This window comes from Coccinella septempunctata, chromosome 8, assembly GCF_907165205.1.
Source record: "Coccinella septempunctata chromosome 8, icCocSept1.1, whole genome shotgun sequence".
Taxonomy (NCBI): domain Eukaryota; kingdom Metazoa; phylum Arthropoda; class Insecta; order Coleoptera; family Coccinellidae; genus Coccinella; species Coccinella septempunctata.
Genome location: NC_058196.1, coordinates 30653010 through 30676158, shown reverse-complemented (window position 1 = coordinate 30676158; position 23149 = coordinate 30653010). Strand labels below are relative to the sequence as shown.

Genomic DNA, 23149 nt, shown 5'->3' with positions numbered 1-23149 from the left:
GGGTTTTTGCTCTGAGGCGCTTCAGACTCTGCCGTAAGTATTTTTTTTTCAGATCTTCGATAGCTAACAGATGGATTACAGATTTAGTGAACGTGTAAAACGTTTTCTTCCGCATCCTTGAAATTCAACCAAATGAAGGCTTAATTCATTGACCATCCGATCAACTTAAAACCACTCCACCAGTACTTTATCCTTAATCACCTGAAAAGTATGGATGGTCACGAAAAATCCTCCTATAGCGTTGTTTGCACACCCACTTAGTCCGTACATAATTGTTTGGCATCACTCGTAATTGACAAAGCAAATATTTGCGGTATATTGGAAACCGAGAAGCCAATAACATAATTACAAGTTCGATAAAGCGTACAGGTTGAAGCGCTCAGATTGAACGAAGGATATTTTCGAGATGTCTAAATAGGTACCTATACGGGAAAATTGACATGTTTCTATTTGCCAGAATATGTTTGGAGAAACTGGCAGTTTTGGGGTCAGCGTAGGCGGATTGGTGAGTACATATACGTGAGGGTTTTGTCCTTTGTTTGAATATTTATAATTTTTGACGATTTTATTACCACAATCAGGTGTCTATCTTTGAAACTTCGCCTTTAAAGGGGGATTACACAATTGAGATGAATTCAAGTCATTTGGACACTAAAGTTCATTTCAAAAATACCCTAATCTCAAGTAAGAGGGTTGTTATTCAACCCAGTAGGGTTCAAAGTTACGGGAATGAACAACAAGTTGTATTTTGATTCAAAAAACGTGTTTTAAGTGCTGGGTGAATCCATAAAATTCGATACAAGACTCGAATGCCCTTCGACAACCAATCGACCGTTTTTGAAAGGTGAAAACTGAAAAAAGGCAGTACTCCCATCTCGGCCGCATAGGCTACTTTCGCCAGCTCATCGGCGAGCTCTCTCAGGTATGGCATGCATTTCCGTTCGGACTAGAGGACCGTGTAGCTTCGCGCGAGAAACGGCGAGAAAGAGAGAACGTCCGATTTACGATCCTGGTCGCCACATGCAAGCAGGCGCCACTTCGAATCGAGGGCATGAGAACTTCGAGCGCCGTCTTCAGCGGCATACAAGCGACGCAAGCATCGCCCACGCAAAATCGACGGTTCTTTCTCACCACGTTTACTGCAACTTCTATCGGAGTTATATTTCCCATCTTTCTTCATTGATATCACTACTGTTAGGCTACGCAAATCGTCTATATCGACGGTATCAATTGAATGATCGTCTACCAGTTTACCCATCCCTGATAGGACCACAGATTTTAATTGAAGAGCTTGGTTGTCAGTTGCTAACTAATCGTGACATCTTGAAATACTGTCGAAACTATCATTCCTACTATCGAGCATAAGGTCTTTTCAATTCATCCGCCCTTCCTTATGTCTGATCAAAATCAATAGAAGAAAGCGTGAAAAATCAACAATTTTGACATTCAATGAAATTTCGAGACGCTTGTCAAAAATCACAGAGAACAGTCGACGCCAGATCACAGAGGATTCGGAAAAAAAGCTTAAAAGAAATGACGATTTAAAATCTAATTGTCAAATAGTCAAATTGACTGTCTACATCCATTATTCGAATTCTTTATTAGTTTTATAGTTAGGGGTATAGTTCTTTTCGATAAATAGGCATGATATCAGCGTAGCTCCATGAATTCTTAGCGAGATATTTTTACGAAAGGTCAAAAATCAGAAGATATAAGTTAGGATATGTAAGTTTAGGTTAGGTTTGAAGATTATAGGTTACGGTCATGTTAGGTTAGATGAGTTTAGGTTAGGTTAGTTTAGATATTGTTGATGGGTTTGTTAGCTTAGGTAAGGTTTGATTAGGTTAGGTTTGATTAGGTTAGGTTTGATTAGGTTAGTTTTGATTAGGTTAGGTTTGATTAGGTTGGGTTTGATTAGGTTAAGTTTGGTTTGGTTTGGTTAGGTTAGGTTGGGTTCAGAAAATATAGGTGACGGTAAGGTTAGATTAGTTTAGACTCAGATAATAGTTGTAAAGGTTAGATTGATAATGAAATCTGCTCGATTTCAGGTTGCCTAATAGAATAAAAGAGTGAGTAGCGACCGTTTTCGATTTTTAACTATTCGAACTGTTTTCTCATCCATTTTTGTGAAAGTATCCAGCGTTATAAACGTTTCCTGTGGAAAGGTCAGGTTTTTATACTAAAAAGATGAAGCAAGTTTTATCATATGAAGATTATAATTATACATTATTCTTAAAAAATAACTGGGAAAAAGATCTACAAACTAACAATGAATAAAAGGTCTCTGATAGGCACATTCGTGCAAAGCCACAGTTGACATTCGATCTACGTCACTTGTCATTCGATCTACGTCACTTGTCATTCGATCTACGTCACTTGTCATAAATGAACCCCATATATGTGTCTCCAAATATATCTACCCTGTTTCTACTTCGTCCATAGCTTTCGAAAAACTGTTCAACCGTGGACCAACCAACCAAATCAAGCAACAACCTGACCGAATTCAATCCCTTCGTCACAAAGACGCCCTTGTCCCCTCCAACTCTGGGTCACTGTCATATCCCGAAACGAAGCGGCCACTCGAGGCAAACTGTAGCACCACTCATTAATCCCGGTTCCCGCGCGCTATATCCCCATATCAAAACAGGATCCTCGAGAGGACACAGGATCGATGACGAACCACGGCGCCGGCTGTATTTCACCGTGAAATTTGTGTTTTTCGAAAGGTGGCCCTCGCCGAAGATGACGCTGGAGAGACAAATCGATCGGCCCCTTCAAAACAACCCAATCATTTATTATGAGGACTGTCAGACGTTCCGAATGTTATCGCGGCCGCTTCCTGCGTCATCGGGAACAATCCGAAAGTTTCCCCGTTCTGGATACGGCGAATTATGTCTTCGGGAATCAACAAGGTTTTTCATATTTCCCATTGTTGCGTGGGATGACGACAGGGGGTTGGTGGGGAAGCTGGATGGACTTTTTGGGGCGGTTTGGACTCTCTGTATCTCGCTCCGATAGCAAAAATATCTCCCACAGACACAGATACGTGGAAAACACGTTAAATATTGGATATCGTTGAAAATACGTTTCATTCCAGTTACATAGTAACGTTACCTCCATACGTTTATTACACGTTGCATTGTAACAAAAATTCAACGTGAATAAAACGTTTAGATTTTATTTCAAAATAACGTTGCTGATATACGAATTTTAAACGTTTGGGTTAGTGTTGAAATACCACCAGAATTATACTTTGAATATCAGAATTTCAAATAAAACATCCCCTAGTGAACCTCGTGAAGGCTTTACCGGACGTCGCTGACAAGGATTTATCAATTAGTGGTGTGCAATACAACGTATTTTGGATTGGTTATGGATAAAATGTTGCTGAGAAACGATGGAGATACGTTTCATATCTTGATCTCGAGGTTGTTGAAGAGTCCCCTGTTCAACGTTGATGTGACGTTTCTAACTCCTCGTTGAATATACGTAGTAGAGATACTATAAAAAAACGTTGAATATTGGGGGTTAGAGTATCAGGTTGCTAGAATATTTCGAACTCAACGGTAATCTAACAGTTGTCAACCACAGTTGAATAAACGTTGAGCAAGAATGATATGGAAACGTTCCTAATTAGCGATTAGAGTAACGTGTTATCGAATAGTTGCTCATTCATAGTTGCAGCAATGTTTCTAGCTTCTTATTGAATAAACGTTGGGGAAACACGATGAAAACACGTCTCTTCAGTAACTTTTACGTTGTTTATACGTGAAATAAACGTGTGGTTGAATTTAGGTTTCGAACTAAACGGTATAAAACGAAACGAGTAACGTCTAATCAGCTTTCAATAAATGTGTATGCGTTTATTTGGCAGACGTTTGAAAAAACGGCTGAATACTGAAGACCATCATTATTCCGTGAAATTACAGGAATAAAACACTCCTGACATCCTAATCAGAGTAGTTATTTGTGGCTTTAAACACAGAGAATCACCTATAAAAAACACAGAGCTGAGCACCTCGCAATCAGTCATTGTATTTCCCTATGACTTTCTGAAAAACGAGTGATTCATTGACATCCGTTCGAAAATAAACTATAACAATAAATCTCGAAATATAGATGTATCGATCAATCTCGAATTTCCCGACTATTATTCACATACATACAAGCTGGATATATTCGAATGACGCGCAAAAATACCAAACGTGGGCAATAAACAATAATTTGTAATTAACACATGTTCACTAATGGGTTTATCGCTGATTAACAATGTTACGCAAATTGATTATCGGTGCTAACTTACTCCATTGAACTGAATGATGGTTGTTGTCCGCTAATATATTCACTGTGTACGAACTATTCGGTTATGCCAATGGCAGCGATAGATTGTTCGCTGTATTGTATATTGCGAACCACAATATGGAGCTCTTCTTGCATCATGGAGCTTGAATTAATCAAACGGAATAGAGTGGAACAAAGAGTGGGCACCTGGGAATCAAGGAAATAGCTTTTTACATCTTTCGCAATGAATTTCACACAAAAACCCTCTCTATACCGAAATCTAACCTCTTGTACGACTGCTATGAAAATACCAACAAACCAACGCATTGATTTCCACATTTAAAACATCAATAAGGAACAATACTCATTACCCACCAAAGAAAATTGATAGAAATACATGAGAATGAATGATAACTAAGTTTAATATCCTATTTCATCACAGGACAAAATGCAGCAGCTCTAGATAAACAATCCACATTCGTCTATACTCCTTTGGGCCTTCCTGCAACTTGTATTCTCAGCACATGATCAATGCCCAAGTGAAGCTATGCCACATTAATTATTCCCTACTCATCTAAACAACCTCGTGAAGTGTACACGTACTCAAGACTATCGTTATTGAAAATCGATCATGGTAAAGGAAGATCTCGAGAATATTATCATAAACGATATTAATATTCCTAATTATAGGTCTTTCAGTGTGGATTACAGAAGAGTCGTGCTGGTTATCACGAAAAAAAATCCTGATACTCCTCTTGGTGCTTGCATTCACGATGCGTTCGGTGTTCAAATTGGGTTGTAAGAGGATGTGTTGAAAAATTGTTTGCCTACCAGAGAAGCAATAACCCAATTCGAAAGTAAGAGCATTCCATTATGAAAAATGGTCTCCTTGAACAAAGAATCTGCCACGGTTCTAGAAATAGTAGAAGTACGTCAGATTAGAGTTTGAGCCATTAAGTGTCACGAGGACCATATTTTGTAAGTGTGTGTTGTACAGCTGTACTGAAAATTGTATTAAAGTGCAAAGAATGAAACACTCTGTGAAATAGGATAGAATTTTCGATTATAAGGCAACGACAGATCAGTTTCAATCCATTTAAGTTTTTTCCATTCTCATACCACTTCGAAATATAACAAGACAGGCCCTGTCTCACCATGGTCCAGCCTATTTATTCAAGACTATACAAGCATGACGATTTGTCGGATGAGAGAGCCGACAAAGGAGTGCAGGACATGAAGGTTCAGATGAAGAATGCCGACCGACGAGCTTCTGACATCCAGATGTCAGGTTTGGTTACGAGATGAGCTTTTCTCACAAACCGTGCCCTTTCAACTCTTTGATAGGTGTGTTATTAAAATCTGCCAGTGCCTATCCGTTCGAGATCTGGGTTTGAAGGGAGGGGTATCTATTTATTTGAATGTTTCTTGTGAGAAAACAATTCTGGAAAGAAGTAGGTCTATTTCGAAAGTCGATCGTGCTTGGATAGACATTTGAAAGGATATATGCAGAACAACAAGAAAATAAATGAAAAATCTTTTAAGTTCAACCCCGACGCAATAGTAGTCACCATTAAGACAATTTGTACAGAGGACATGTACCGTGTGACGCATCATTGTGAAGTTCAATGTGTCTTCTTCAGATTAATGTGACTTTGCAGCAAAATATTTAATTTCTTTCACTGCACAAATTGACTGGAGTTGAAAGAACTTGAAAACCTCACTCTCTTTTGAGGGGACACATTAAATTGACTGATGAAGCTCAATATCTTCAACCCTTATGGGGTACGATTATTCAGGGGTTGCCAAGCCTCTTTGGGGATGGCTTAGCCTCTTTGGGGGATGCCTTAGCCTCTTTGGGGATGGCTTATCCTCTTTGGGGATGCGAACATTCTTCAAATGTATTTCCGCAGCTTTATTACGTTGTTTTTCACGTGTCTTATCTCAGGAATGTAGAGGGCATTAAAATTCCTCCTAAAATTTAATCCCCTCGAACACTACGAAAACAATCGCTGGATAGTTCCACATCTAACGTAGCAAGGGGAAACACCAAATGATATCTACAAGATTTTTTCGGCAAACACAAGATTTTTGTTGTATTATTGCGATTTCAAAATCCTTTTTAATCCGATAAAGGATTCAAAAGATTAGCGAGCAGGCCATGACTTAAATCAAATAACCTCAGAATAGCTGCACAGATGTTTTGGTCCCATTTCCGTATCTTCAGTGCAGCCTCATGATGATATTGAACAGCCAGAGTGTTCAGGGTTACTTACAAAGCAATCTGCACAAATCTCTTGAACAACTTGAGAGTCTGAATGCTTCTAAAGCATATAGGTGTTAACCTTTATGCTCTTTTCGCAGATTTGTCTCTTTTTCTCGTTGTCTTCGATACCAAAATGGCTTGGCACCCAAAGAAGGATTCTCTCATAACCTCAAGCCTGTTGCTTTATGGTATTTTGTCGAATCCATTCTTCAGCATACCTAAATATAGCCAGATAGTGTCTCAGGACTGGCAGAATCAGTTCAAACACTAATATATAGCTGAAAAGTGACTGCTTGCTGAAAATTTCTGGTATACAGATCCAAGAAAGCCTTGTATCGTTGAAATGAACATAGTTGAATAGACTCCCAATACGAAAGACTCCTCACATCCGTTGGTATCAGATTTTTCTTCGTGATTCCACACCAATACCGATCGTAAATCAGTAAATTTTCAATACCGAGTGGTTGCACGCACAAATCTTCATCAAGCAGTCAGAGTACCCGTAGTAAATCACCTACTACAAAGCACAATAGTTACCACACGGGGTCATGAAGTAGTAGCATAACCCATAACTAGATCTGCGTTATAATAGCCACACTAGGTACGTGATAGAATGCGAAACCTGGCCAACGTAAAGCCGATTCTTCAAAGTTGGCGAAAGGCATTTTTTCCATGATAATTCAGCGTGCACAAAGGGGTATAAAAAGTGAGTTCGCGATAGCCATCGTTACACTATGTGCCTTTCTGTGGTATTGAAAGATTTATGAGAAAGGTCTTTATGAGCATTTCTCTCGATGTTCATTACCTGAGATTAATTCCGAGAGCTGCGACTGGGCCCAAAGAATCGTCGGGGAGTTAAGTCCGGAATGCATTGTTAAGACTATAAACGGAAAAAACAGAGAATAAAAAAGGTTTTGTCATGACCATATTAAACATTCACATTGGCGAAAGACGTTTTATGAGCGTGCGCATCTCTACGCGATACAGTGTTGTGACCACTTTGGCAACAGGATTAAAAGTTGATCTAAATTCAGAAGATTCGTAGATTCAATTGGAGAACTCTCTTGAGAAAGACCAAGTTCAGAACTTGAGGATGAGGACATCCACCCCGAGCTGCAAGCAAGAGAGATTTTTTCAACCACCGTCCGTTCCCCATTAAAAAATTGGTTTCGTCTTTAATTCGTGACTGAAATATGTAATTGACTGTCGAAAACTAGATTGAGTCGGTGGGCGGTCATGTGAGCATTACAAACCGCGTTTTTATTGGTCAAAACAAGAAGTGAAATGGAGAGAATAATTGTTACCTGAGCAGAAGTTATAGATGCGTGCTGGAGTGTTGCCAAGTCGAACTTTAGCCGTTTGGGTCGCGAAGCCGATTCTTTGTGGCTTGCTCTGACTCTTTCAGTGCTCCCGTATATATACTCCTCGAAAGTTGAGGAAATTTTGGGACCATTTCACCAAACGTTTATTTATGGGAGAAAAAAGTAAACTCTTTTTTCCTAAATGGTTTTTTTGCTCCTGGTTCGATTACTTTTTGAGTTTCAGGTTTAAATAGTGCTCAGATAGAGAAAAGTGGTGAGCAGAGATGAAATATCTGAAAAATAGAGAGTTCTTCCAGTTTTTCACGTAACTCTTCAAGTCGCCACCAAAGAGCTTCAAAGTTTGCGTTGCAAAGAAGTTCTTTTTGAGAGCAAACCAACACTTTTCATACAAAATCTACGAGACTGCCATCAGACAAAAATTCTTGTGTTGTTTCCTCTTCACATCGATTTAACGCAACCTTGTGAGTTTTGAGCAATCCTAAAGCTGGGTGCACACATGCAACAGAACCTCGTAACCTCGTTGCTCAATGTCGAATATTTAGAGTTCTATTGCATGTCGCTACGAGCCATGAGACGCCACGACTTAGAGTTGTAACGAGGTTGCGCGCGACTGTCCTGTTACGAAGTTCCGTTGCGTGTCTGCACCCACCTTTACGCCCTCCAATCCTCAGATCTCCACCCGTATGCGACGCAGCGGCAACGTGGTCTCGCGCGGCTCAATCACACGGGCAAAAATTGGACGATCCGCAATGCGAATTTAATAACACGTTCGACGTGAACGGTTTATCACATTCGTTCCTCATTCGGGCGCGGCGTAAGGTTTCAAAGGGGCCGGGGCCACTTATTAACGCCACTAAACGCGAAACGTGGCCAGTCCCGAGTTCGTTAACTCGCCAGGGGTCAGCGAAATTAAAAAACGCCGACGTGAGGAGTCCAACAAGTGTCCGAGTCGCGTTGGCACTATGTCAAATATGACAGGGGTTGCGGGGGTCACGTGTTGAGCCAGATTTTTGACGGACGCGATCGGCGAGAGGTCGCGGAACGGCGATGAGAAATTGACAGCACGGCAGAGAGTTCCTTGGATGTGGCAAAATTGAAATAAATATGTACTCTTAGCGATGATTTTCACCATATACAACTTTCGACGCTCGTATCTCTCGGAAAAGTAATCGCAGAGCTTAAAGTGATACATATTCTAAAAGTGTAACTCGTCTTGTAATAAATCTCCAAATTTCATGGATTTAGTGCAACCGTATGGTCTAGATAAATTCCTAAGTATCCCCATATTTTTTGTAATTTTTCAAGGGTCAAATTTGGACACTCCTATCTCTCAGAAAAATCATCGCAGAGCTTAATGTGATACATATTCTAAAAGAATAGCTCCTCAAGTTACACATTTCGAAATTTCATCGAGCTAGGTGCAACGGTTTGGTCTTGACAGTTCTTTAAGTGGCGTCATTTTTGTATGAATTTTTCGAAGGTCAACTTTTGTCGAATGTATCTCGCAGAAAAATCGTCGTAGAGCTGAAAGTGTTACATATTCTAAAAGTGTAACTCTTCTTGTAATAAATCTCCAAATTTCATGGATTTAGTGCAACCGTATGGTCAAGATAAATTCCTAAGTAACCCCATATTTTTCGTAATTTTTCAAAGGTCAACTTTAGGCACTCGTATCTCTCAGAAAAATCATCGCAGATCTTGATGTGGTACATATTCTGAAAGAACAGCTCTTTAAGTCATAAATCTCGAAATTTCATCGACCTAGGTGCAACGGTTTGGTCTTAACAGTTCTTTAAGTGGCGCCTTTTTTGTATGAATTTTTCGAAGGTCAACTTTTGTCGAATGTATCTCGCAGAAAAATCACCGTAGAGCTGAGAGTGATACATATTCTGAAAGAACAACTCTCATTATAGTAAATCTCGAAAATTCATCGACCTCAGTGGAATCGTTCGGTCTTGACGAATTTTTATGTGACACCGTGTTTTTCGACATTTTTCGAAAGTCAACTTTTGACACGTGCATCTCCCAGAAAACTTACGGCAGATCTAAATGTGATGAATATTTCGAAAGAGCAACTCTCTCCGAAATAAATCTCCAAATTTCATGGTCCTCGATGTAACGGTTTGGTCTTGACAAATATTTAAGTGGCCTTATCTCTTTCGGAATTTTTCGAACGTCAACTTTCGAATTTGGCCAACGAATGTTTTTCATACGTTTTCGAGTATTTTGCGTTCATCAATTGGCAAGGCATCACTCACGTGATTGATTCAAAGTTACCGCGCCGCCATCTTGAAAACTAAGACCGAAGAGGCACTTCTTACCACGTATCAACTTCCCAGGCCTTGCAGTCATCTCCTTCCCCATGCACACCGAAACTACTAATTAATAAGACAAGTTTGTGTACAAACACAAACGGAGTCTATACAAGCCATCAGGGTGGTGTGGCTAGGAGTGTGTTTCCTGGAAGATCACATGGGCAGTCGCCGGCCGTTTCGTGAATGCCTAGACAAACACTTTTAGCGGTTTGGAAGCTAGCCAGCCGCTGTCGCTGTACAAACATCGGTGCCCTGTGTTTACACGTTGCATTCTTCAGGTGCTTTTCACCGGTAGAACGCGATGGGTCCTCGATCTATGGTTCATGAAGTGGTTGGAAGGATTGTTACATCGCAGTGATATAAGAGCCGCTTGGTGCTTCTGGCCGAGATACATACATAGACATTAGTGAATAACGGTTCAAATAATTCATGCAGAAGGTTCTCAAACCCTGCAAAAACATTTGAACCTCTAGTTACCAGCTTGATCCAATTAGTATTTAGGAAAAACATAGAGTCTTTAGGTTACTGGTAACATTGACACATTTTCAGGTAGAAACAAGCTGCGCACTACTTGCAAACAGCACAGAACATTTCCATAACCTAGTTGAGAACTGAATTCATCTATGCTCGTTGTAAAAACAAGATTATAATGATTAATTTCGAAGTGAATCCCCCTTGTTGATCATCCACAAAAACAACGACGACCAAAACCATCCCACATCCAGTGGAGCCAACCGCACCTCGCTCGTACAAGACGCCAGCTCGAAAGTTTCGCGCCATCATTACCCAAAGCTAACCCACATCGGGGTTTGGCAAACACACAGAATTAATACGATCTTGTTATCATCCATTCCCAGGACAAACAACGTTTTAATTGAAGCAATTCCGTTCCTCTGTCCATTGTCTTCTTCGTCGTGTGTTACCATTGGCGAGACTGTACCTGACTAGGTGGAGTCTCGACCGTCAGTTGGCCACACTGTCTCCAATGCTGAATTGCATCGTTACACAGAATGATGATTAACATTAGCGTAATTTGTAATTTAAAGTACTTGTCGGTTAGGCGGCTGTTTGAATGATTGGTTCGAACGTTCTCTAATGATGTTACGTATTGTTTGATACTCGTGAAACGTCAGTGTTAAAAGTCAGGATATAATGGAACCGTCGTGTTAGAATTTCAGTATGTTTCTACTCAGATGAGATGAGTTTCACCATCCTAATCGCGAAAGTCTGACCATTCAGTACCCGATGAAGTTTCTGTAGTTCTGAGTTAGTAATTTTCGCGTTGAAATATGTTGGTTGGCAATACTGTTTGATTGTCATTAGTATTAACCGAATTTTTGACAGATGAACATAGAAAAACACCTCTTGTATCAATTAATCGCTGTGGAATCGATCAGTTATGCCAGAAGTAGAGAAACATATTTTCGAACATTTCCATATCGATTTAAATGATTTAAAAACTTTTTTTCTTCAAAGCAAACTTAGTTTTTTACGATTCATGTTCATATTATCACAAACAGTTTGATATCTAGAGTAGATACGCAATATTAACTGAAAAAAGGTTCGAAATTCCTTGCTTACGATCAATCATAGTTATTTATATTGTTACTATTTTAAGAACAGAAAAATGGAGCCTGAATTAAGTATGAAACATATCAAGAACAAAAGCTGATTGTTTATATCAACCTATCTTTTCTCGAAATTTCACGTTAGTTATTTCGAAAATACACCGGTATATCGGGAATTCGACGAATTTTCGAAAGTATGCTCCAAGTAAAACGAGGATAGATGAGTGATACTTGAAGTCACCAGAGCCTATCTGAACGATTGTTTGTTTAAATCACAGTTCAATAACTGTGAAACTCGTGTATTAGATCGGATCAGTAGTTGTGCAACCTGAATAATTTTCAGTTGTGATATTCAATATCGATTTGAAACATCAATAACTCTGGCTGGTTCAAAAAATCTATCGGTTGGTTCCAAAGTACTAACGAGATATGGAAATTCGTTGAATAATAATAGATCGACAATAGGTTTTCTAGATTTTTTTATTATCTCGCGAATTCCTTCGAATACTGCATATCATGATAGGTTCTAGTTGATTTTCGTCTAACACACCCACATTTCGACCAAAAATTGTCAATTCACTTTGGGATGACGAAATATTGCCCGAGATTCTCGTTTAGCAAGGAAAACTGCTTCAAATTTTTGATCTTAGGACATAAACGCCATTCAAGGAAATAATTTTTCAGGATTTCTAAATCTTGGCTTAAATTATTTTCAGAATGGCGAAGAACAACAGCAATATCATCGGCGTAAATAAATTTTTCGGCGATATCACATAAATATAAATTGAAAAGAAAGGTAGATAATAAGAAATCCAATAATGGTGCAGCATTCCTCTACTACAGACACCAGAAACAACGATTCAAGTCAGGTCCGCTTTCAAAATACCACGTCATGATCCTCAATTCTATCCGAGTCTATTAAAGGCGTTATGCCGGGACATAAATTAAAAAGGAATGATGTCCCCTGCAGGGGGTCCTGACCTACCCCCTGATTCCGGAAAGAAAGATGCTGTTTTTACAAATCGGAACAAAAGAGAGACAGTCGACTCAGGTAACCACCGACTGCTGACTACGGCATATACCCGGGAATTTGAAAGAAAAAGGTGTACACATTTTCTGTGATTATTCGAAAAAACGACCTTATTTACAACAAGAAACACCCTTTGATTCACTGAATTTACTTCAAATTAGAAACTTTCACTGTATGTATGTTGTTGTTTCGATATCTCTGCTAGTTCTTTTGCAATCTTTATTTTACAAAACGTAAAGTGTGATAAAAAAGTTGTTATTTTTTTTTCGTATTTAATTTCATCTAGATTAATTCACCGGGAGTGCATTTTTCAAGCAATGTTTCACCTGCTGAAGCATTCGCCCCATCCTTAAAATTTAATAATGAGGATGTCACCGTTGGTTGCGAAGGTGACTGGGTCTGAATAGAAGGTAAATGTTTGTCCAGCTTCTTTGGGTGTTTATCTAGCTCTGGTTGCTAGAATGAGAAAGTGACAAAACGCTGATAAGATCAGATACGAGAGTACAGTTGGGCAAGTAGACCAAAGACACCAGTCAGGTGTATGTAATATTCTAAAGCGTCTTTACCATCAGGTGGTCCCCCTAACAATGACCGGAGAAATTGTGAAGTTAACACGGAAAAATTGAACCGTATTGATTTATTTACTTTAACTTCGGCATAAGAAAGGAGAAGAATTCTTTTGGAAATCACATCCGAGTTGAGACTCTTGTTGCCAGCTTAAGAAGTTATAACGGACGATTTGAATACCCTGAGGTTTTTGTCATTGTGTTTGTTTTAAATTGAGGCATAAGCTTCTACAAACGTATTTAAGGGCAGTTAACTGTTTGTCACCTCTTGCTTTAGAACCTTCGTACCTTCACAGGTAGTTGGCCCAAGGGAATATCTTCATCATTGAGTATACTTGAAAGGTCTCATTGAGAGAGGTGTTAAATTCGAAATGGCTTCTTCGAAATGCTGTGGAAGACTCAATTCCTTCTCTTTTCTCTCATAATTCAAGAGTATTTCACTCCATTAGAAACTGATCTCAGTTATTAAATGGTGCATTGACATATCCATCTCTATCTCCAATGGATTACCCTGTTTTTTCCTGATTTACTTACATCCTCCGGTTGAGATGTGTTACACTGCACTGTACTGATGAGGGACAATGATCCCGCAAACAGTCTACAGTTTGTGTACATATGTTTCAGCGTCTCTGCTGGCGGAGTACTGTGTGCTCCGTGGTACAGGTGTTTCTTTGAAGGTTTATTTTCCACATATCCTTCGATTGCAAACATTTCTGCCTGAAAGACGCATAGACAGCAGCCTAAAATGGTGAGTTTTTGGTGTCAGCACTAATCTGTGTGCTCATAGATGGTATTATTTGTGAGAGCTGCCTTTGCCAGTCTTGTTTTCTACTTAGCATCGTAGTGAAGGTTTTCTCGATGTCAATTTTCAAACTGGGTTAGCTGATACATTAAAGAGAAAACTTTTTCTCTCGAAGTTTGTTGCTGTTTATCCATTTTCTAACAGCGAGACCAATTTCCAACTTTTCCAATCAGAAACATCTAACTGGCAGAATTGTCATTAAAAATCGGTGCTCCAGCATACGAACCACCCCAAAAACAACTCACAATACCGTTTATATATAGGGCGAAACAATTATCCCCAATGACGGAGACCAGAAAGAACCAAAACAAGGCCATCTGACGAAACTAGGTCCCCATGCATCGAATTGGTTGAAATGTAAGCGGATTGGACAACAAATCCGTAAGGCAAACACGAATTTTTACTCGGATAATAATAATAATAATAATAATAATATGCATTTATTTTCCAAATTATCATCACGACAATAAAGAGAAAACAAGTCAAAAGAAAACATTACATAGCTTGATAGACTCCAGAGAACAAGAAAATCTGCTTCAGCGCTCACAGGCGCACTTAAATTCAGAAATCGAATAAGGTTCAATATTCATGATGAGTCGGTGAAGTGATTTACGAAAAGTAGTGTATTCCTTAATGTCCCTTATGTGTTTCGGGAGAAAGTTAAAAAGTTTTATTGCTGTGTACATAGGATTATGTTCGGTGAGAGATAACTTATGAGTGGGAAAGAAGTATGCGAACTTTCTCCTTGTATTATTCGTGTTTTCAAAATCCTGAAAGTAATTCTTATTTTTGTGCATAAAAAGCATGGTTCTGTATATATAAAGGCCGGGAAGAGTCATAATATTCTGCGCTTTAAAAATGTTCCTACATGATGTCCTGTAGCTCATTCTAAACATTGTCCGCAGTGCCTTTTTCTGTACAATGAATACACGTTCCTCCTGTGATCCACCTCCCCAGAATATGAGCCCATAAGCCAGCAGAGAATGGAAATTTGCGAAGTATACCGTTTTTAAGGTATCCACATCGACTTGATCTCTCAATATCTTGAACGTATAAATGACGGAATTCAACCTGGATACTAAGGCATCACAGTGCAACGTCCATCCCAGATTACTTTCAATCATCACGCCTAGCAGTTTGGTATTCTGATTAACAGGAACCTCACCATCACCAAGTGTAATCTTCTCTGGAAATAATAGATTAGTTCTAATGTTAGAAAATATGACAATGTTGGTTTTGTCTGCATTCAGATTCAACTTGTTTTCCGTGCACCAACCCTGAATACGCTGCATTGTTTCTCGTATGTTTTCTGATAGGGTCTCAATATTGTCACCACTCACTATGACATTTGTATCATCCGCAAACAAGCAAGCATCCCGACGCACCGGCATATCAACCACGAAATTCTCATCCTGAATCCTTGTGGGTAGATCATCGATATAGACCACAAACAGGATCGGCCCCAATATTGTGCCTTGAAAGATACCCTCCAGAACAGAGGCCTCAGATGACATATGCCGCCCCCCAGGCGAGTCCAAAACGACAGCCTGTCTTCTGTTGCCAAGATAGCTTTCAAAAAGCTTGAGTGGTAACCCCCTAATACCAAATCTCTCCAGCTTCATTAGCAGGCGTCTATGGTCAACATAATCAAATGCTTTGGATAGGTCAACAAAGAGTCCTGCTGGTATCTCTCCTCGCTCGAGAGTGAGTGTAATCTGCCATAGGACCTCGAAAATGGCAGTCTCAGTGCCGCGCCCCGGGATGAAACCATGTTGTTTCCTAGATAAAATTTCAAATTTTTGGAAGAACTTCAGAATTCGCTTGGCAAGTACTTTCTCGAAAATCTTAGCAAATGCTGTAGTTAAGCAGATTGGTCTATAGTTGGAGAGCAAATTTATGTCACCTTTCTTATAACAGGGTTTAACCAGTGATAGCTTGAAAGAATCCGGAAAAATGCCGCCCCTGAAAGAACAGTTGATTATATAACAAAGAGGTCTTAAAATATTTGAAATATGTCGTTTGATTACAGTCATAGGGACACCATCATGACCACAACTATTCTTGTTCTTCATATTTTTTACAACTGACAATATTTCTGATTCAGTAACGTCGAATAGATAGAGGGATTTATGTGTTCGTTCTGGAATAGCGCTGTTAACATTGACCTCTGGGCCTCCAGTTTGTCTCGGTGGGAGATTCGAAAAGAATCTATTGAATGCATCTGCAGCCTCCGCCAGATTACCTTCTTCGCTTAGCGCTGGGAGTTTGGCATCAGATGTCCTCTTCTTCTTGGTTATCTGCCTTATGACATTCCAGACTGCGCTCGATTTATTATCAGCTCCATCAATGATCCTCCTATAATGAAATTGTTTATTATAAATAATTGCTTTATCGTATCTGTATTTTGCATATCTATAATTTTCCATCATGTCGGGTCTATACCTAGAAACCACAAACAGAGCATCCGCTAACCGCTTCCATGATTTAACCTCTGGAGAGTTCTGAAATTTGTTTTTCTTGCACCTGTTTACTGTCCTCACCGGAAAAGCAATACTATAAATCATGCCGAAAATTTCGGAAAAGGAATTCCACATTTCATCCACATTATTTTCTGGCAGAAGGTAAACACTAGACCAGTCCGCCTTCTTGAGTAGACATTCAAAATGTTGGTGTGTGTTGTCATTAAATATTCTCACCTTTTTCTTCACTACTGACTCAAGAGGTAATGGTCCATTCTGAAAAATGAATTTAAGCCCCGAGTGATCAGCCATATGCTCTTCCTGGACAGTTGTAGTGCCCTCCAGATTAGATATTACATTATCAAGGCAGGTGGCCGAGTGTGGAGTTATACGAGTGGGCTCACGATTAGTCACCGTCAGATTGTATGTTTCTAGAATAGATAGAAATATATTAGTCTCATCTGTGGAGGACAAAATATTAACATTGAAATCCCCTGCAATTATAAAGGGAATATTTTCCATGAGGCACTGGTCAAGAATTCCATTAAATTTTTCGAAGAAAACCTCGATTTTACTTAGGGGCCGGGTGGTAGGCCGATATACACAGATTATCAGCAACTTCTTCTCAGAGCTGACTGTCACAAGTGTGGCACAGCACTCGATAGATCCGAAATCACTGAAAGTCTTAAAGTCAATTCTCTCTGAATAATGGAATTCTTCTTTGACGATGATAGCACAGCCTCCATGATGACCTTTCTCTCTGCTATATTCTGATGTTAACTTATATCCTTCAGGAATGTAGTTCATTATCTCCTCCCTGTCCTGCCAATGTTCGGTAATACATAAAAAATCGACGTTATGTTTTATTAAAGTCTGTTCAAGCTTAAAATGTGAAGTACTAATGGCCTGGATATTCTGGTGAAAGAGACAAAGTTCAATATTTTTCTTCACTTTATTGAATTTAATGGTTTTCGAAAAAAATTTGTAAAGTTGAATTCTCTCAGTGTTACACCACTAGGCCAGAAAGTAGGATCGTTAAGTTTTTCATACAACTCACCTTCAGGCACTCCAATACTGAAAGCCGAGTTTGTACCTTTCGTTGTTAATTTATTTATTTCAATTGTTTCATATCCAGGAAGATTCGAAAGGAAGTTCCTCACATCCTGAGCTGTTACATCAGAACCGGCAATTCTTCCCACGTAAATCCATTTTCTCCTAATGGCGCCTTTTATCTTATCGTCTAGTTTATTGTCTCCGGTGCATAAAATACTCCTTCTTGTTTTCCTATGTACTGTATTTCGAGTCGATTCAGATTCACTGCTTTTCTTTGTTTTTCTTTCCCTTCTTGTCACTGTTGTCCACTTCGTTGCAAGATCTTCTCTTTCTGTAAATTCTGTCAAATCTCCTTTGTTTATATTTGGGTTGTTATTGCTGGCTGATGTCAAACCTGAATTTTCCGCTTCGGCTGTCTTTAATGTGTCAATATCGACAATCTGGTTAGAATTTCGTAGCTCGGTTTGTTTACCTTCTGTTTCAGTTAGGAATGACTCACATACGGCATTCCGAGCGGGTGGGACATACGGAGTATCCACATGTCCCGCTCTGATAACAACTTTATCATTTCTGAGATTATCAATCTCCTTTTTTAAATCGGCAATTTGTTTATTTTGCGAATTAACCAATTTCCTCAAGTCCTTTAACTCATTTTTGAAGACTGAAGTAATATCACTCACAATCTCCAATTTCAAATTTAGCAATTCTTCCTTGGTAACTAGAAATCCAGCAGAGTCTGACGATTGCTTCATGATCTCCATTGTACTCTTTGACTGGGAGCAATCATTGCATCTCCACTCACTAACACTTCCATCTTGACGAATTCGGCTGAAATCTTCCACTGATATCTTGACACATTCGATATGATAACTTCTTTCACAATTTACGCAAAGTATTGAATCTTTATATCTATCAATTTTCTCTGAACATCGAGAGCAACAAATTCCGCGTGCACCCGCCATCGCCGCTTCCGCATAGAACCATCGGAGAGCGAAATGTTTATTTAACGTATTGTAAAATGAAGTTATTTGCATTGTCACATTATCTTGGGTTCATCAGCCTCTGGCCTGGATGGAATGCCGGGTTTTCAGAAGAAAATAAGATTATCACTCCTTGATAATGATTATAACACGTAGTTTACTGAAGATAAAGGAGTTTGTTATGTAGTTCCCCTTCTTCAGGTGCTTGTCACCCGGTCTATGACGTATACAGGGTGATAGTTTGACTTGTACATATACAGAGTGCGATAGAACCGATTGGGGAGTTTCGAACGGTAGTTGCTTGGGCTGTGGTGGGGGCAGGTAGGGTTCTTTATGTTCCTTAGGGTCTGTTTTACGTTCTAGGTGGTATATTATGTCCTCTGTCTACTACACATAGTCTTCATTCATCGATTTATTCAATTTTAATCTTGTATAAGCTCCCTCCCTCGCTTTGTTCGTACAGGCTTTCCATATTTGTACACATATGACTTAATCCCCCCAAAACAGCGCCGTCTAGGTGGTCCAGCATTTGTTTCGCCGAGATTTATCGTGACTTCACTTTTTATTGTTCCCGAACGGAGATAAATATATAAAATTTGCTAGTTGTAATTTCTGTATATGGAGTATACGATGCTATCGTAAAAATGCTAAATATACAGTGTCCAGTCGGATGTATTTACGATTGCTGATCGTAAAACCTGACATCCTTTACATATTTTATCATTCTTGGACGTTTGGAACGTTTCGGATGGTAGAATATGAGGAATTACACTCATAAAAGAGATTGGAACAAATGTTATCTGGTCTTTATTTCAACTTTGAGCGCAGCTTAGGTCGTAAAGGAGGAAATTCGGTTATCTGATATTATGACGGGCGTTTTTCAAATTGGCAACGTTGTTTCTATTGACAGTTGGAAGATTATCGGTGCTGAATGTCAGTAAAGGACGGTGCATAGAGGAAAATCTTCTCCTCACAACAGTTTACTTCCAGGAGTCCTGATCTTTATTAGTAGGAACCTTCGAGGATATAATGAAAAATTCTTAGTCTACTATAGAACCAAAGGAAATTTCAATGTTGAAATATCATGTCATGAACTGCATCGATATTTTCGGGGACTGACACAGAAACTGGCATTCCCGATCTGTCATCATCTTCAATGGAAAATTTACTCCTTTTGAAGCTTGCAGTCCAATTTTTCACGGTGGCATACGAAGGACATTGATCACCAAGGATATCAAGCATATCTTCGTAAATCTGCTTACCTCTTAACCCATTCAAATACAGGTACTTGATGATGGCTCGATACTCTAATTTTTCGATTTTCACAATTTCGGTGGACATCTTCTTTCTTTTAATTTATTGCGTAACTCTGGTTTACTTTTTTGACCTCAAACTTCACACTGACACTTCTAATGACTTAATGTTTGTTGCTATGGTAACGCAATATTTTTTCGATGCATGGAACTGGTCTAGGCTGAATATCAATACTCGTAAAACGATCTGATAAAGAATGTCTGAAATTTGAAATTCTTGTTTTCTCATTCCATTCTTATAATTTTCTGGGTACAACAGAGCCGGAACTAGGATTCCGGCGCCTGTGGCGAATTCTCATAATGCGCCCCTAAGAAATTCTCTTTCCTATGTTGATTTGTATTTATCTTTCATAATCGAATACCTAGCTTTTTTTGCTCGGAATAATCTTTCCTATTTTGAAGAAATTATTACAAATAAAATCAAAATAAAAGGGATACGAAATAACAATAACATGCATTCAAAATGAACTATAATTTGACTTTTGTTGCTTTGGTTTCTGCAAGAATATCAATGATGTCGTGATTCTTTTTCTTTTCTATTGATGGGACTGCTATGCTAAATAAGTCAGCTTTTCCTGTCCAGTTAAAGACCTTAAATAGGTTTTCACTAATTTCAATTTGTTGAAAGAACGTTAATATGTAGCTGTGGCAGCTGTAGTTACTGATAAAGTCAAGAATATTTTGAGTGGACACAAATTTGTATGGATCTGAATCGGGACTATACTTCAATGCTTTCTTGTTTAATTCGCCAAGTAGAAAGCCTTGCAAACGTATTCCATCGAGAAAGCTGTCTTCAGAAACTTCTGGCAAAACACTGAATCTTTCTTCGAGTTGCACTGAAATATAGTTCAATACTTGAATGAGGTCCTTTTTCAGCTTATTCTTCTAGTCAAAATTAGAATGTTTCATCATCAGCTTCTTCTCCAGGCTATTTTATTTTTCTTCTCTTTTCCTCTTCTGTAACCTCTATCTGTGATAATTTACCAGTTCTCCAGGAGCTATTGTTGTCTATGTTCTGAAGGAAATACCCCCAATCGGCTAAGGTTTTGCGCCTCAATCGGTCTCCGATAGTTTTTTTGTGCGTAGATCTCGACATGGCCTTTGTTATCGCGTTGGTAGTTATGCGACGCCACAGCCGTCAATAGAGACGTTCTTTAGAAGGCTGTGGCGACGCATTCTGTTTTCAGACTGATGGTGTGGACTATATCTTAATAATTTATTATTATTAAGTATTTGATTATTATTCTCCAGTCCATGCTGTGGACTACGGACGTTGTTTACAATCCCACCTGTATAGTGTTCGTTTACGTTCACATTAATTTAATTCACACACATATGTATAATGTGTTTCGCATATTTTTATAATATTATGTTTTGTGTTAAATATTAAATGAAAAATATTCAATTGCAGAGAATACTGTTTTTTTATTATTTTTATTTTGCGCCCCCAGATCGCTAGCGCCCGTGGCGACCGCCTCTCTCGCCACGCCCTCGCTCCGGCTCTGGGGTACAACTTCCAGGAGGTATAACCATAAAATATACCAATACTTAGATTCCGTGAAAGACTATTTTTATCATTGAATTAATAGGAATTGATAAAAAGAGTTGTATCACTGATATAAAAAGAGTTTCTTCAAGATGACTGTTACAACCGCAGCAGCGGAATGAAAGTCGGACTCTGATAGTATTCATCCGAAATTTGTATTCCAAGAATATTTTATAAGCATATCTAAATCGTTCGTTTATCACAGAACAACCTGTAACATAAGTTACTTTCTGGTACTCGATATTTTGGCCACACATTGTGGTTGTCCAACACTCTCTTGTACACATTTTGGTTGACTTTCGTCATTACTTATTTCAAATACTCGTTCAATAATGGAGATGAACATCGACCAAACAGAATGCACATTCAACGTTTACTTGACATAAGCAGTTGTTTCAAATTTCTGAAGTAATCATGTCGATACTTCCACAGGTTTAAGAGGTCCTAGACCTTGAAGAAACAATTTCCATGTGAAAAATTTTTCTGTCTGTTTTACATCTTGAAGTAACAATATTATCTTCAAGCATAATAAGTTAAGATAATCAATAGCTCGTTCTATAAATAAAGGTACTCATCGAATTGTTTATTATTAATATAGGAATTCAATATCGTGCTCTGAATTTTCCCATTCTGATAGAGGGTGGTCACATAATGGTATAGCGCTGGATCGGGATCTGATTTGCAATCAAAACCAGAATAAATCCAGTACAAGATCTTAAATTGAAGCAAGAACTTTTCCAGCACATTTTTGGACACGAAACTTCTTAGGTCTTCTTAGGGAACCAGAGTGTCGCCATTCCATTGATTGTTGCTTTGTTTCTGGATAGTAGAAATGTACCCAAATCTCATCCATAGTAACAATTCGGTTTAAGAAGTCTACATCGTTTTCAAATCGAGCACAGATCGAACACGATGTTTCTACCCTTGCACGCTTTTGGTCAACATTTAAACATTTTGGGATCCATTTTGCAGCAATTTTTCTCCTGTCCAAATTGACGTGAGCTATATGGTGAACGCTTTCGTATGAAATATTCAGTGCTTCAGATATCCGTTTAAGTCCAATTCGACATTCTGATAAAATCATGTCATGAACTGCATCGATATTTTCGGGGACTGACATAGAAACTGGCCTTCCTGATCGGTCATCATCTTCAATGGAAAATTTACCTGTTTTGAAGCTTGCAGTCCAATTTTTCACGGTCGCATACGAAGGACATCGATCACCAAGGGTATTAAGCATATCTTCGTAAATCTGCTTACCTCTTAACCCTTTTAAATACGGGTAATTGATGATGGCTTGATACTCCAATTTTTCGATTTTCACAATTTCGGTGGACATCTTCTTTCTTTTAATTTATTGCGTAACTCTGGTTTACTTTTCTGGCCTCCAACTTCACACTGACACTTCTAATGAGTTATTGCTCGTTGCTATGGTAACGCAATATTTTATTTATGGATGGAACTGGTCTAGGCTAACTGGATATCAAGACATCCTCGTGTAGTACGAACATTTGTGATAATTCTTCAGAGGAAAATTGGCCAAAGATTTCTCTACACTACTATATCCACTCACTTCCATCTAAGCCTTATAACTTTCATAGATAGCACGATCTCTTTGGACTTACTGCTAAGGTCAAATTAACTACCAAAC

At 38.8% G+C, this 23149-nt stretch overlaps 1 protein-coding gene across 1 annotated transcript in view; it reads left to right on the top strand.

Annotated features, from left to right (window-relative positions):
• LOC123318685 overlaps positions 1-23149 on the top strand; it is a 78232-nt gene that overhangs the window by 10170 nt on the left and 44913 nt on the right. The window lies entirely within an intron of this gene.